Source organism: Myripristis murdjan, chromosome 16 (assembly GCF_902150065.1).
Source record: "Myripristis murdjan chromosome 16, fMyrMur1.1, whole genome shotgun sequence".
NCBI classification, from domain to species: Eukaryota; Metazoa; Chordata; class Actinopteri; order Holocentriformes; family Holocentridae; genus Myripristis; species Myripristis murdjan.
This window is the reverse complement of record NC_043995.1, coordinates 91,393-107,432: the sequence shown is the minus strand read 5'-3', so window position 1 is coordinate 107,432 and position 16,040 is coordinate 91,393.

The following is a 16,040-nucleotide window of genomic DNA, read 5'->3' as shown; positions in this document are numbered from 1 at the left end:
ATTATGTTATTGTTGTAGGAATGACAGAAAGCTAGCAGACAAACTAGTTCAGAGGAGCGTGGTTTAGCCTACTTCTTGAATGTCAGATACAAGTGCCCAGTGTATTCACAATGCATTTTGTGTACCCCTGTCATGGCTTCTCCATGTTGTCAAACGCATGTCTAACGTTAACGACGTAAATTGTCTATCAAGGGGGCCGTTTCACAAAGCAGGTTTAGTGAAAACTATGAGTCTGTTAACCTTGAAATGAGGGAAACAGAGTTTTCCGTTTCACAAAGGGAGGTAACTCAAAGCAGAGAAAGAGGGGTAACTCTAGCCTGTTTCACAGAGGGAGGTAACTTAAGCCTGGTCGGGACCAGGTTTTTCTCATGAAACCTCGAGTTTCTCTCTGTGTCCGCCCTATTTCAGCCACACACGGTATTTAACTTCATTATTCATTCAGTCAGCAGGCGAGTTTTGGCGTGGCATATTAGTTCTGCTGTCTGTTATTTAAAAATAAATATATAAATAAAAAACAGTCAGTAGGCATGGCATGTCCTTTCGACAACGATCCCGTGGATGAAGGTGTAGTGTTACTGCGCAGAGAATTAAATTTTCGGAGATGGTTGTAAGACCACGCATAGATGATGATATAGATGAGAAGACGTGTGTGAAAACAGCATTATGTTGGGGATAAAACAACATTCAAACAGCCACTTAATATTTACAATGTAAAACATGATCAAAATGGGGTACCCCCATGAGATTATGCCGAGGTCTTACCTGTGTTCACAATGTTTTTATATTTCATCTTAAGCTGCTGCCAAGTGCTTTTCTCCCCCACAGGATTGCCCCTAAATGAAATAAATTAATAGGCTACCATTCAAGCAGTTTTCCCCTGTAATATTATTGTGATTGCAACGGACTACATTTAAACTTACGCATAAACCCAAGCAGCAATGCTCTCCCACACCGTCTCCCTCTCCTTTGCCGCTGCAGCGGTGTTGCACTTTAAAAAAAAAAAAAAACAATAGCCTATGTGTCTAAATACTGGTTTAGATATTAGGCTGAATTACAGTTTAGATAACGATTATCACTATGTTAACATATACAATGTAAAATTATTAAGGTATTAGCCTACTACATTAATCTTTATTATATGATCAAATTTGGCTCTAAATCAATCAAAGATGTTTGAAAAATAGCTTACCTTCACACAGCATGTGGTTACTTGAGACGACCTTTACCTGTCTTAAAGTTACAATACTATTTAAGAAAAATAGTAAGATAATTTCTTTCAAGAATCCCATTTATTCTTAACAAAAATCTTAAGAATAAAGTTGAGAACATTCTTAAGATCTTTTGTTTGGATTCTTAAGATATTTTGTTTGTGAATTCGAAAATATCTTAAGATTCTTCTTAAACCCAAACTTAAGAAAAAAAGTGGAACTTAAGAAGGAATTTAATCTTAAGAACCTTTGGAGAATCCGGCCCCTGACCGGCTGGCCACGCATATCATGCGGTACTGGCCGACACCGAGCAGGCACGGCTCCCCCAAAATTTCACAATGTTTCCAGCCAGGGGAGCTCATGTCACCTTAGCTCCCCCTTATCTCGCACACTGCATATAACACTCAGAAGTAACAAAATGGTGCAAGTGCAATCAATAATCACGAGAGAAGCAATCAGCCTACTCACATTAGAGCCATTTGCTCCGTATCTTGCTAAAGCAAAAATTCCCCCTTCCCCAGTCCCCTGCTGACCTGCACTCACCTTACCTAAAGCCCAAACGCGCCCAAGTGCGATTGCCCCCGGTATGCACGTCATCATGTTGAAATACGACACAGGCATGGCCCGACGTCATCATAAATCAATATAGTTCAAATACATTCATCATGTCTTCCTTTTAACTATAATCAGACATAGGGATGTTTATTTACCTTGACAGTTTCGGAGGTAACTTCCTCCTTCTTCAGAAAGGTCCAACTGACAGCCGGAGTGGTACCTGTCAGATCCGGCAGACCTGACCTGACTGGGTGGCCGCACACCGGCCAGCATCAGGTCTGCCGGATCTGACAAGTGTGCCATGCACACAGACTGCTGTAGGCTACTTTCATTATAAACCGACTTTTGTTTATACACGGTTGCAGCAGCTCAACGGACAATGACACAGACAACATGGTTGATTATTGATTACGCAACGCGGCCATTCGCCGGTAATCACGCTGCATTAAACGGTTTTACAGAGGCAGGAGGAAAGTTGCATGGTTTACATTGTATCCACGTTCGCGCTGCGTCGGTGACCGTGCATGTGCTCGTGCATGAACGCCCGTACCGTGCTGGAGCACACCCCCTCCCACCGTGCCAGAGCGGGGCAAGTGTACTGTATTCAAGCACGGAACGGAGCGATCACACTGGTCATATAATCCGGATTTTAGGGGCAAACGTGGTACAAACTTGGGAATGTGAATAGCCTCTAACTCATTCATTTCACTAGATAATATGCCGGTGGGGTGAGGTGGAAGTCCCTGATTGATCGAAAAGATTCTTCTGATTGGCTGGGCCTCTTGTAAAAGTGGCCTAGCCGCCGCTGCCTCTGCTCTGCAGGCATAACTTATTGATCACAAGTGGCTTTTCTCAGGCTCAACAGATAGATCACAGATAAACAGAACTGTTTTTAGTCAAAAGAAAAAAAAAAGGCTCTTGATGAGCACTTCAGCATGAGAAATCGGAGGTGTGGCGTGAGAGCGTGTGAAGCCCATCAAATGCGTGAGTCTCACGGCCAATGCGTGAGAGTTGGCAGCTCTGAATTCATATCCAAGACTGTATCTTTTTCTTTGGTTGTCAGATACGGTGAGAAGTTTATCAGTGGTATGACAATGTACGTGTTTGGGAATTTTTCTGCCTCAGCTGCATACCAACTGTAATTTTACCTCATGTATGCTTCTAATATTTCTGTCATTTATTCCAAATGACAGCATGACTTTACAGACTGCTGGATTCTTATTTGTGTTCTTTAAAATGTGCAGTGCATGTTTAAGTTTGGCTCCTGGATACAAGTCTACTTGTACTCTGTTGTTATGTAATTTTGGCAACCTTGAAAGGTTAGAATCACCAATCAGGAGTACTGGTCTCTGGGCCATTAACCTCCAATTTTTGAATTTATCACTGAAATGTTGATTTCTTTGAAAGGATGCTGTCTCACTAGTTTTGTCCTTCCTGTCCATTTGATATCCTGCCTTGTCTGAGTTATGTGTTTGTGTGCACTTCCTGTTTTATTTTGTAGGATTGCCCTTTTGTATGTTGTTTGTATTTACTTGCTTTTGGTTTCCCACTAGTTTTTCCCACACACCTGTGCACTGTTTGTAATTAGTCTTGCCCTAATGCTATGGCCGAGAGTTCGGTTCAGTCCGGTTAACGTTGGTGATTGTTTTTGTCTAACTTTGTATTGTTTTGTACTGTTAGTCCTCGACAGTCCAAGTAATAAGTGTCAGTACTTTTGTCGGTATGTGGATCCCACTGCACAAAGCAATCTGGTTCATTTTAATCACACTCTGGAGTACTGCTGGTAACAGTCGGGCGCTACTGCCAGAGCCCTGCAGCAATGGACTCACCCAGGAAGCCCTGCTTTACCTCCGATCCTCCATGCCACGCAGTATCAAGCCACCCAGGGTTCTGTCAGCAGACATCTGACCGAGGAGGAGAGGGAAGTGCGGAGGAGTTTGTACCAGGCTGAGAAGACAGCCCTTCAAACCACCATTACCCTCCATGCCACACAGTATCAAGCCACCCAGGGTTCTGTCAGCAGACATCTGACCGAGGAGGAGAGGGAAGCGTGGAGGAGTTTGTACCAGGCTGAGAAGACAGCCCTTCAAACCACCATTACCCTCCATCATCATGGCCAATGTACGGTCTCTCCGGAACAAAATTGGTACGCTCCATGCAAAATGCCTGGTAGAGAGATCCTACAGGGAAGCCTGCATCATACCCCTGACTGAGACCTGGCTGGATGAATCCGTCTCTGATGCCGAGGTGAACCTGGACAACTTCACCATTCTTTGGGCAGACCGAACGAAGGGCTCTGGTAAGGAGAGGGGCGGAGGGGTATGTGTATACATCAACAAACGGTAGTGTACCAATATCAAGATCCACAGTACGATCTGCACTCTGAACCTGGAGATGCTCACATTATCCCCCCGTCCCTTCTATCTCCCCCGGGAATTCCCCTCTGTCATCCTTAACTGCATGTATATTCCACCAAGCACTAATGTCAACATCGCTGCAGAGCTAGTGGCTAACACCGCTAGCGACATGCTGGGGAAATATCCTGAGGTTCCCGTGTTTATCACCGGTGATTTTAATAGTTGAAGACTCGACAAAACCCTGCCCTCATTCCAACAGTATGTGGACTTAACAATATGGGGGGAAAGACACTGGACTTGTGTTGTGGAAACATGTCGGACACATACATCTCACAGGCACAGCCACCGCTCGGCTTCTCCGACCACAATGTTGTCTTCCTGTTTCCACACTACAGAGTGGAACTGAAGCGGCGCAAACCCCAGATCCACAGCGTCCACCAGTGGCGGAGGACAGCACTGCACAACTCCAAGGCTCACTGGCCTGCACAGACTGGGACATTTTCTCTGGTGGCAGTCTGAACGAGAGGGTGGAGGTCATCACAGGCTACATAAAATTCTGCATCTCCTCAACAATCCCAGTCAAAGCCATCAAGCAATATCTTAACTCCAAACCCTGGATCATTCACAGCCTGAGGTAAAAACAGAGGGCCTTCCAACAGCAGGACCTGGCCTCCTTCAAATCCATAACCCGGCAAATCAAGACTGACATTTTTACAGCCAAACTCAGCTACAAGTAAAAATTGGAACAGGAATTCAGTACAATGAACACAAAACAAGCGTTCCAGAAAGTGAGAACACTCACGAGCCACAAGACTGAACATTTTCTTCACCTGGTTCGACACTAAGGATTATTCAGAGGAGTGTAGGACACTCCTAGAGACCATACCACCCCACCACCCCCGATCCATCACAACCTGCTCCCTTCTCTGTGGACGATGTACGTCGGCAGTTGAAGCGGTGTAAACCAGGGAAGTCTCCAGGGCCGGACCTCATCCCAGCACGAGTCCTTAAGGAGTGTGCCTCCCATGGAGTTGTCTCCCATCATGCACTCCCTCTTCCAAGACTCCTACAGGACTGCCACAGTGACCACCCTTTGGAAAACATCCACTATCATCCCGGTACCCAAGAGACCCCGCCCATCAGAACCTAACCATTACCGTCCAATTGCCCTAACATCAATACCTAAGAAATGCCTGGAAAAATTGGTTCTTAACATCATACTCCCATCTGTCAACCATCAGCAGGACCATAACCAGTTTGCATATAAGGCCAAGAGAGGGATTGAAGATGCAGTGGCATGTCTTCTCCACTCCCTCCTGCAGCACCTTGAATCCCCAGGTAATTCGCCAGACTCCTCCTCATCGACTTCAGCTCAGCCTTTAACACCATCCAACGCCACCAGATGACAAGGAAACTCTCTGTCCTCAATGTCCCACCCCTCCTCATCCACTGGATACACAGCTTCCTCAGTGACAGACCACAATCCACCAGAGTGGGCAGCACCACCTCCCCATCAGCCATCACCAACACGGGGGCCCCACAAGGTTGTGTCCTGAGCCCTTTCCTGTTTACCCTATACACCAATGACTGCACCAGCCCCTCACCCATCACCACCTACTTAAAATACTCAAATGACACTGCAGTACTTGCTCTGCTTAAAGACAATAACTCAGTAACGGACTATCACAACTCCATCTCACATCTCACACAATGGTGTGAGATGGCAGGCACAGACAATCACCTCCAACTAAAAGTCTCCAAAACAAAAGAACTGGTTTTCAACTCCTCCAGCAGGTCACCCACTAACTCCACCCACAACCCTGTGAACATAAATGGCGAAGCAGTTGAGATGGTGGAGAGCCACAAATATCTTGGACTCACCCTGGACAATAAACTCAGCTTTGACCAACACACCACTGACATCCATAAACGCTGCCAACAAAGACTCTCTACCATCCGTACACTCCGAGCACTCTCAGTTGCTCCCCACCTCCTGTTGCTACTTTATAAAAGCATCATTCAGCCCATACTCCTCTACTGTTCCCCCTGCTTCTTCAACATGCTGTCAGCACCCAACAGAAACAAACTAACACAGATCACACACAAAGCTGCCAAGATCATCAGGCTCCCCACCCCAACCTCTCAGACCTCACTAGCACAGCCACTCCATAGCACTTGATCCCAGTCACCCACTTAATTCATGTTTCACACTCCTTCCATCTGGCCAACGATACAAGTCGCTGGCTTGGAAGAAAATGAAATTCAACAAAAGCTTTATCCCATATGCTATAACTGAACTAAACAAGAGAATGAAAAGATTCTAACTGTGGTGAAATGTTTATGTATGGTGGCGGGTATGCGTTTATGATATTGGTTGGTGACGTTCCCTTTGTAATGTTGTGTGGAATCCTCGTGGCTGTACGGAAAATGAAAACAATTATCCTGAAAAACGACAATAAAATCTATCTAAAATCTAAATCTAGTTACTCCCTGTGTGTCCTTGTATCCTCTGCCAGATTGTCATTGTCTCTCTAGTGCAGTGTTACTCATTGCGTGGCTCGCGAGCCTCATGCAGCTCTGTATATATATTCAAGCAGTGTTGGGCAGTAGCAGCGTTACAAGTAGTAACGTTACTAGTTTAGCAACATTTGTCAGTAGTGTGGTCTTAGGGTTGCCAACCGTTCCTTGAAATACGGAATCATCCCGTATTTGGCAACTAAAAGACACGTCCAGTATTGAACCAATAAGGGAAGCACTTTGTCCCTTATTTTTGAGAGTCTGCCCCCTCACTCGCTGTTTGACCAGTGAGCGGAATCAGTGAGTGTGCACGCTGTTCATTGGTCAAAGCACTGTCACTCAGTGTTGCTAAGCTACACTGTGCCCGCCCCACCATAGCAACAGCTGCAGGTAACCAGGAGCCAGGAGGCAAAGGCGCACCAGTCTGCGCCGAGCTGAGCGCAACGCGAGGCTGGTGCCAGTACCTGTGCACGCTGTGCCCAAATTGAATTTTTTTTTAACTTGGGCACAGCACCCTGTGATGTCACCTCGGCGTGTCCAATAGGAGAGAATAGTGGAATCAGAAAAAAATCTGGCGGATTTTGGCAGCACGGCAAAACAACAATGGAGGAAAGCATTATTGTTGCTGTCTGTCTTTGTGCAGAGCTGTGGGACACCAGACTACAGTCCTACCGTGATCTCATTAAAAAAGCCCAATCATGGAGATTGAGATCCGACAATTTGGGAATACCAGGTGTCCCGTATTTGTCTGCGTGGAAGTTGGCAACTCTAGTGGTCGTAGTGTCGCTGTTTTCCAAATTAAATAGCTTTTAAGTAGTGAAACTATTTTACTGATCAAATAGCACAGTAGCGTCCGCAGAAGCTACCTTTTCCCAGGCATTTCTAAACCTTAAACGCAGTGGAGCTTTTGCTGTGGTTTGAAATCTGACATGGATTAGGAGCAGTGGGACAGCCGCTCTTCTGTTTGACGTCGTGTACCTGTCCTAGCACGTGTGTCGCGTGAACAAGCAGCTGCTGTAAGAAAGATCAGGATGCCTGACCTCCGTATCCACATCTGTTTTAGGACTAGGTGATACAATCTCTTGTTGATTCATGCACTCGAGATGTGTGGGAGATGATCCTGTGTGGGATGAAGGGATAGAGGATAGGAGAGGAATGGGGAATCTGGTGGTGAAGTGTCTGCCACTCACCTCCCCTGACACCAGGTAGGCATCTGTTCCCCTGCCCCCCACCACCTCCGAAAGGTGGAATGAAAGCCGGGAGGGAAAGAGAGAGAGAGAGAGAGAGAGAGACAGAGAGAGAGAGAGATGAGAGTGACACCCGTGATGAACTGGCACCAGCCCTCTCCTGGAGCCAGTGGGAGTAGGAGCTGTGGTGCTGTGTGCGGGGTGGGGGAGGGTTACAAGCTTCACTGGGTTCATCAGGTGGGCACCCTCCTTCACCGGTGTTTCAATAATGATAGGCCCACAACACCTCCAGAGGGCTCATCGGCAACATCAGGCGTCCCCCCTCAGCTTCTAGCCCTTCTCACGCGCCGGTGTTATCTAGGGGCCCAGGAGGTGTCTTTCCTCTTCAGCCAGAGCCACCGACTTGCCTGTTCAGCTGCACTTGACAGGGCTTTGATGGCTTGGTGTTGTGCCAAGTGCCGGTATGTTGTTATGAAGCCACGTCTCTATGAGGATGAGAGCACCGCAGTTTCTGATTTCTCTTTGCTGGGTCAGCCTGAGCCTTATCTCATCCATTTTATTTTCCTGCGACCGTACATTTGCCAGGAGTAGGCTGGGTAGCGTCCGATAGTGATTGTCCCATAGTGATTGTCCCATAGTTATTGTCCAATCAGCAGCCCGAATATCGCTGTGACATCAGCAGCCTGAATGTCACTTTCCAACCAGCAGCCCCGCCCCCTTGGGGTGATCTCAGTCAGATTGAAAATCGCCCCAGGCGCTCTCATAGGGCTCTATTTTCGCAGACCAGGCGAGGCGAGGTGGAGGCGCAGCGCAGCTGTGCTGCGCCAACTGGGTGTGGTCAAGTGGATTTTGCTATTTTGGCACGCCGTGCGCCTTGGCGCAACTACTGCGCTGTTCCTCCTACCGGCGCAAGGGAGGAGAGAAGGCGTGGAGTGGGTTTGACACAGCCGATTCACTTTAAACCAATCAAATGAGCCCCTGTCCTCACCTTTAAAATGCGCTGCGCGATGGCGTAATGAACGTTCACACAATTGACATGGAGAAAGAGAGCAGCCGCAACACACACTAAGGACAAAGAGACCAGTCTTGGCTGCTGGAATGTCGCTGGAGCTACCTGCCATCCATCCATCCATCCATGCATTTATCCTTACATTCGTCTTCTTCATTCCCCTGTCTTTCCATTACCTACCTGCCTCGCATCTCTCTTTTTCCAGCTCTGTCACCGTCTGTTAAAGTTATTGATTTTTATGAGCAAATATAAATTTAACTGTGAAGCCCCCATTTTTGATTAATGTTTTTACCTCAAAGGATAATCCTCGCCGTATTCATATAAAAACATGTTTGTTTTGCAACTTTCGACTCCATCACTTACTGATGCAACAACATACTAGAGATTAAAACAAAATCTGGCACCGGACAATGTGACCGGCAGGTTTTCAATTTACCGGACAAATGTTTGAAATTCCGGTCAAATATTATCTGAATTTATTGATTTTAAAATTATATGCAGGCTACATAAGAATGATATCAAGGCATGTCGATTTATAGCGTAATCTTTTTATTGAAAAGTAGGCTATATCAAATAAAATGAGTGCCGTCAATTGACTCACGTGCGTAACGTCTAAAATAAATAAATAAATAAATATTGCACAAGCCTGTGCTCTTTTAACATGAGCATTGCATACAATTGCAAACAATTGCAACTACATTTTGCAAACAAAAAAAACTGGCTCATACCATTTTAATAACGCTGCGTGCTGCCAACTTTAAATCAAACTGATGCACTAAAAACTTAATTCAGCAGCTGAATTAAAATCGAAAGTCTCAAGTGTCTCTCCGCAACTTGCAATGCACATCAGTCTTGCGACCTTGTTCTCCCCAAGGCGACTTTGCTGCGCTGTTTTGCTCCGGCTCTGCAGAGAGAAATCTCTCTCTCTCTCTCTCTCTCTCTGGTACACTGGAGACAGGGATCATGCAGGCTATTTTTTTTAAATAAATAAATAAAATTACGTGAAAATTGACTGTTTTAATAAAATTCAAATTGTGCTTAGAGGGAATATTTTCACCGGGCATTTAAAAATTACCGGACTTTGGCTGATTTTAGGCTACCAGTCATAGTCCGGTGATTACCGGATAACGGAAACCCAGTGTGGAATATTTATATATATGGAAGAAGAACTGTGTAGTTAACACGAGCAGCGCCAGACACCATGACTGGAAGACATCACCATACTGGACACAGGTGATGACTGACAGGTGATCAAGTTGGGTTTTCATTATGCATGCCAAACGGTGCCAATCTCCTTTGATCTGACATCAGTTGTGACGGGACAGTCGATATGGAGATAAATTTATGTGCTGATTGAGATTATAGCATTGAATTGTGTTTTTTGTGGGTATTTATTGCATTGTTAATGTGCCTGACAATCTGTGAGGTTTTGGTGACGTGTGCACACTGCCCGCCGGTCAGCCAAAATTCCACTGCGCCGGCCCCGCTGCGCCTTGCACCGAAAGTAGACGTGGTTTCAGATGGCGAGCTTTTGGCGCACCTCAGCGAAGCCTTTTGGCACGAAAATGTCACTGCGCCAAGCTGAATCTGTTGACACCTCCCCCTGCGGCGCTGCCACTCCCATCTCGGCGCACATCAGTCTGCGAAAATACGAAACTGTGCGCCCCACGGGTTGCGCTGGTCGAAAATACTGCGCCACCCTGCACTGCGCCGGGAAAATAGAGCCCATAGACTTACATGGTTAGATTTTTTTTTTCACATTTTGGACCCTACAATTCATTTCTATGGGCCCAGAGAGGGCTTGCCCCAACGTGATTTCGTCATACGCACCGTTGCGTGCACGGACCATACGTGCAGTGTCGGGCGGGAGACTACAAGATGAACATGGCTAGGAACTGCAGCAACAAATATGGTGCTACCTAATTTCTTTTGGTGCTACTAAATGAAAAGCTAGGTGGCACCAGTGCTACCTGTGAAAAAGTTAGTCTGGAGCCCTGTATGGGGTAGTGCGAGACTTCTCCACACCATACAAACCACAGAGCTGCTGGATTAAGGACCTCTCAAAGTTGCAGTCCTGGTTCGAGTGTATACGGGCCGGGACACCAAACTTGAAAAACGATTCCGCCACTAAAACCTGAGCCACAGTGGAGGCTCGTTGGTCTCGAGTGGGAACAGCCAGCGTGTACTTACTGAAGACATCAGTCATGACAAGCACATTCTCCAACCCATTACAGCTGGGCTCTAACACAGTGTAGTCAATGGCTAATATCTCGTTCAGACGGGCGGCCAGCAGGTGCCCCATATACCTGCAAGCAGCTGGTTGGTTGTCCTTGGCAGCCTGGCATCGATCACATGCCTGACACCACTGTGCCACCTCAGAGGACATACCAGGCCAATAACACCGCTGCCGAAGCAGCTCCAGTGTCCTCTCCACACCTTGATGGCCATGCCCTTGGTGCACCTGGGTCAGCACATCGTCCTTGAGAGCAGCAGGCAGAAGCACCTGCAACACTACCTCTGCACCATCTGGACGATGGACTTTGCGATACATGACCCCATCCTTTTCGATCAACCAGTCCCATTGTTGGACCAGGGTCAAGACAGGCCGTGAAAGCCTCTTTCGGTCATCATGGCTAGGCCACTGCCCTCGCCTCCAGAAGGCCAACACTTCGCCAATGACTGGATCAGCCTGCTGGAGTGCACAGATATCGGAAGATGTATGGTGAGGCAGGGCCACCACTGCAGTTTGAATGGCTGTGGCCCTTTTAGCCTGAAGGGCCTGCCGAACTGGCTGAGGAAGTGACGTACCGGGGATCATAGCATCCAAATCCTGCACCGCAGGTGGATGCTGCCGGGATAGTGCGTCTGCATTCCTGTTGACTTTCCCTGAGCGGTACTTTATTTCAAAGGACGCAAGCTGGGCTGCCCAGCGCTGCTCGGTGGCTCCTAGCTTAGCCGATGACAAGTGGCTAAGTGGGTTGTTGTCCGTATAGACCACATATCTGTTGCCCAGCAAGTACTCCTTGAACTTCTCGGTCATAGCCCACTTGACCGCAGACATCTGCTTGCATAAGCAATCGGCCTAACTCTACCTTCCTGTTCCTGGGAAAGCACAGCCCCTAGGCCACCATGGCTGGCGTCCACCTCCAGGATAAAGGGTAGAGAAAAGTTGGCATATGCCAGCACGGGGGCGGTGGTAAGCTTGGCCTTTAATGCCTCAAAGCATTGGTGACACTCCTCTGTCCAATGACCTGCAACCTTCCGTTCGGCCCGCTTAGATTTCACGCCCAATTTTGCCACCAACCTATGTAGAGGGGCCGCCAACTTGGCAAAACCCTCCACAAAACGGCAGTAGTAGCTCGCAAAGCCAATAAACGACCGCAGCTCTGTTATGGTGGTGGGGGGTTGCCAGTTGGCGACCACTTCCACCTTGTTGGGGTCCGTAGAAACACCCTTGTCGGAGACCACATGCCCCAAATAGGGCACCTCTTTCCGAAAGAATGCACATTTACTGAGCTTTGCCTTCAGACCTTCCTGCTGCAACCGAAACAGAACCATCTCCAACCTCTCTAGATGTTGTTGGACTGTAGAGGAGAAAACCACGATGTCATCAAGATAAAGAAGCAAGGTTTAGCATTGTTGGTCACCAAAGAGCCGCTGCATGAACCGTTGGAAGGTGCTGGGGGCGTTGCAGAGCCCAAAGGGCATCCGGTTCCATTCAAAAAGCCCGAATGGCGTACAGAACGCAGTCTTGGGTCGGTCGGCCTCGGAGACTGGGACCTGGTTGTAACCACTAGCCAGGTCTATGGTAGAAAACCAGCGAGCACCCGGCAATGCATCCAGGGATTCTTCAATACGAGGAAGGGGAAAGGCGTCCTTCCTCGTCTTGCTGTTCAGTTGCCTATAATCCACGCACATGCGCAGACTACCGTCCTTCTTTCTTACAAGAACAATGGGAGACGCATAGGGGCTGCTACTCTTGCGTATTACCTGTGCTTCCAGCAGCTGATTGATATGCTGCTTAACCTCCTCATATTCGGACAGTGGAATCCGCCTGTAGCATTGCCGAATGGGAACATCATCCAAGAGAGGGATATTATGGGCTAACAGGTTAGTGCAACCCAAGTCTCCCTCATGAGAAGAAAAGACAGAGGTGTACTTCTTGAGGAGAGACTTCACCCCTGTCTGTGCCTCAGAAGGCAAAGAAGACAAATCCATGGCTCCAAGCTGATCCTGCACTGTAAGAGAAGCTGAGTGGGAAGCCACCGTGGCCACCTGTGATGGCACCTCGGTGACTCCAGCAGGAGACAACACACACCTCATCCAAGCGACCCATGACCGTGCGGGGATAGAGCAACACATCCGTGGTGCCTACGTTCACAACTGGGATGTAGGCAGTGCCCCTCACCACACGAACCAAGGCAGGTGAGGCCAGCAGTCCAGCAGGAAGACCACGGTCCAGGGGCTCAGACATCACTGTGTTGTCTGAATATTGCTCGGAGCAGGTTGCTGCAACTGTCTTCATTGAACCACCAGGGATACGGCAAGCCTTCCTGCCCCGAACCTTGACCGTACCAGACGCAGCCTCAGGGGCCTGCACCCCAGCCTGATGACACTTCTGCAGTGCCTGCACCACCAACTCTGGAGCTTCAGATACCACTGGCAAGTCATACAAGGCTGCCCCGTACTGCACAAAGAGTTCTCTGTAACATCTGTGTAGCACATTAATCCCCAGAACACCAGGTACCTGGGAGGGCATGTCACCAGGGGGGTCTTTAACCACCAACACCCCACACCCCGGCATGGACTTACCACAAAGCTCAACATTTAGTTCCAAGTAACCGATGTAGGGAATAGCCAACCCATTGGCTGCCCTGAGCTCCAAGCAATGGCAAGATCGAAGCCTCTCTGGACCCCAGGGCTCAAAATTCTGGTGGAAACATGTCTCTGTGATTGTAGTTACCACTGACCCGGTATCTACCAAGCAAGGGACCATCACCCCCCCCCATATTCACATCTAAATATGGACAGGACGACATCAGCTTAGACACTTCCCCCAACTCACCTGAAACAACTCCTGAGTCAGTGACCCCCCCCCCCCCCCCCCCCCCCCCCCCCCCCGAACTGTGACTCTGCAATTCGGCGGGCACTAGTTTTCCGATGCCGGCTGTGACTGCCTGCTGGACTGTGGAGGAGCAGGCAAAGAGGACTGCGAACACGGAGGGACACGTACCCCGTCACATTCTCTAGCAATATGGCCCGGCTACTGACAGTGCAGACAAATGATGGGGCACGGTGGCAAGGAACAGCTGCGCTGATAGGAGCCCTGTAGATGGGACATGGTTTGAGTGAGTTTATTTATCTGCTCCTGTTGAAATTTAACATCTCCCTCAACTCCTTCAGCTCAGACACCTGGGGCTCATTAGCCAATTGCTGAGGGCAGCTCTGAACTCCATACTGGGTCCCAAAGACTGAAGGGACAGAGTGACTTCGGCCTCTGACGCCCCCTGGCAGCCCCTCCCACTCTTACCTGATCGCCTCGCCACGGACCTCAAGTAAGTTTGCAGTCGGCTGCCTACGCACAAACTGTTTGAGTTCACGACGAAAAGCACCATCAAGAACATGCTCGACAAACTGGTCGCGCAGCAGAATTTCAGCATTTGGCATCTCACTAGGTGCGCGTTGCTTCACCGCGGCCATAAGACACATCAATGCGAGTGAGAACTCTTGTAGAGTCTCACCCTCCTGTTGTCGTCGAGAAAAGAATGCCTCCTGCAGGGCTACGTATGATTCACAACAACCATACAGCTGTAACACAGCAATTACCTTGGCTGGGTCTGCCCGCTCGTCAGCCGAACGATATTTAATCTCTTCACGTGCTTCACCCTCTAAGTGAAGAAACAAGAAGAATGCCCTATCAGATGCAGATAAGTTACATGCTCTCATACAAGCTTGAACCTCCTCAAGCCACTCAGTCAATCCTATGCCTGACCTCCCTCTAAACATTGGACATTTCCTGTCACGAGGAAGGAAAACTAACCTGTCTACCATAGGGGCACCAGCAGTGGGTGGCACAGAAGCAGCAGAGGGTGCGATGCTAGGGCCTGCTGCAGCAGGGTCAGGTGCGGCCGCAGCCTGCTCCCGCCGCAGCCTCTCATTATCTGCTTTGAGCTGCATAACTAAATCCCTCAACTCTTGCATCTCTGCGTCCATAGCTAAACCCTGTTCTATAAAAGGGAGAGTCTGCACTCAAGATGAAGCTGTGGAGTGAAAAGAGAACCCAGCAAAAGAACTGCACACACACAAGAATCTCACCAGAACTCGCTACAGGCCTACCAGAAACGTACTGCTGCTTTGCTTCTGAACCAATTTAAAAAAAAAAAAAAAAAACACTCACTTAATATATGTATAACAAAAACAATACAAAAAACAATACAAAAAAATGGAACACACGCCTCTGCTTTCGATAAGTAAATCCTGCCAACAGCACCACAATGTGGCAGCAAGAGGTATTGTAAACTGGTAATAGTATATCAATTAATCATTAAAGTTACACCTATAGATAAACCAAGATCCGACAACGCCACCCCAGGAATTGCACCTTGTTAAGCTAGAAGCACAGAAAAAACTGGATCCACAAGGCGGAGTGCGGTAAAGAGGAACACAGTTTAATAAGGGACTTGAGGGACAAAAACAAGAACGAAAAAACACGGGAGATCCACCAGCGAGGCTGGACGTGGCAGGCAGGGCAAGGAGAAGCAGGCAAGGCACGGAGAGGCAGGCAGGGCACGGAGAGGCAGGGTCACGCTTTGGTAAACGACGAACTGGCGATGAGTGGAGGTCTGGACCAGGAATATAAAGGCGGTAGATTGATGGGATGATGACAGGATGAGAACCAGGTGCGTGAGTGGAACAGGTGAGGGAGATGAGCCTGCCACGCCCAGCCTACAAAGCCAAAGGACAACACAAAGGGGAGGGGAAAACAGAGGAAAAACACGCACAGACAGGGACAGGAGGAGGCGGCACCTAACACACCTGGGGAATCGAGATAACCTCTGTTAGCACCAATGACAGAGTAGGCATGCAAGTTCGTTTTACTAACGAGTGTGAGACGTGGTTCCATACAAAAATAATTTGTTTATTACATGTTAAGAAATTCACAATAAAATCTTAGTGGACCAAGAGAAAAACAAAGAGAAGCTATTCA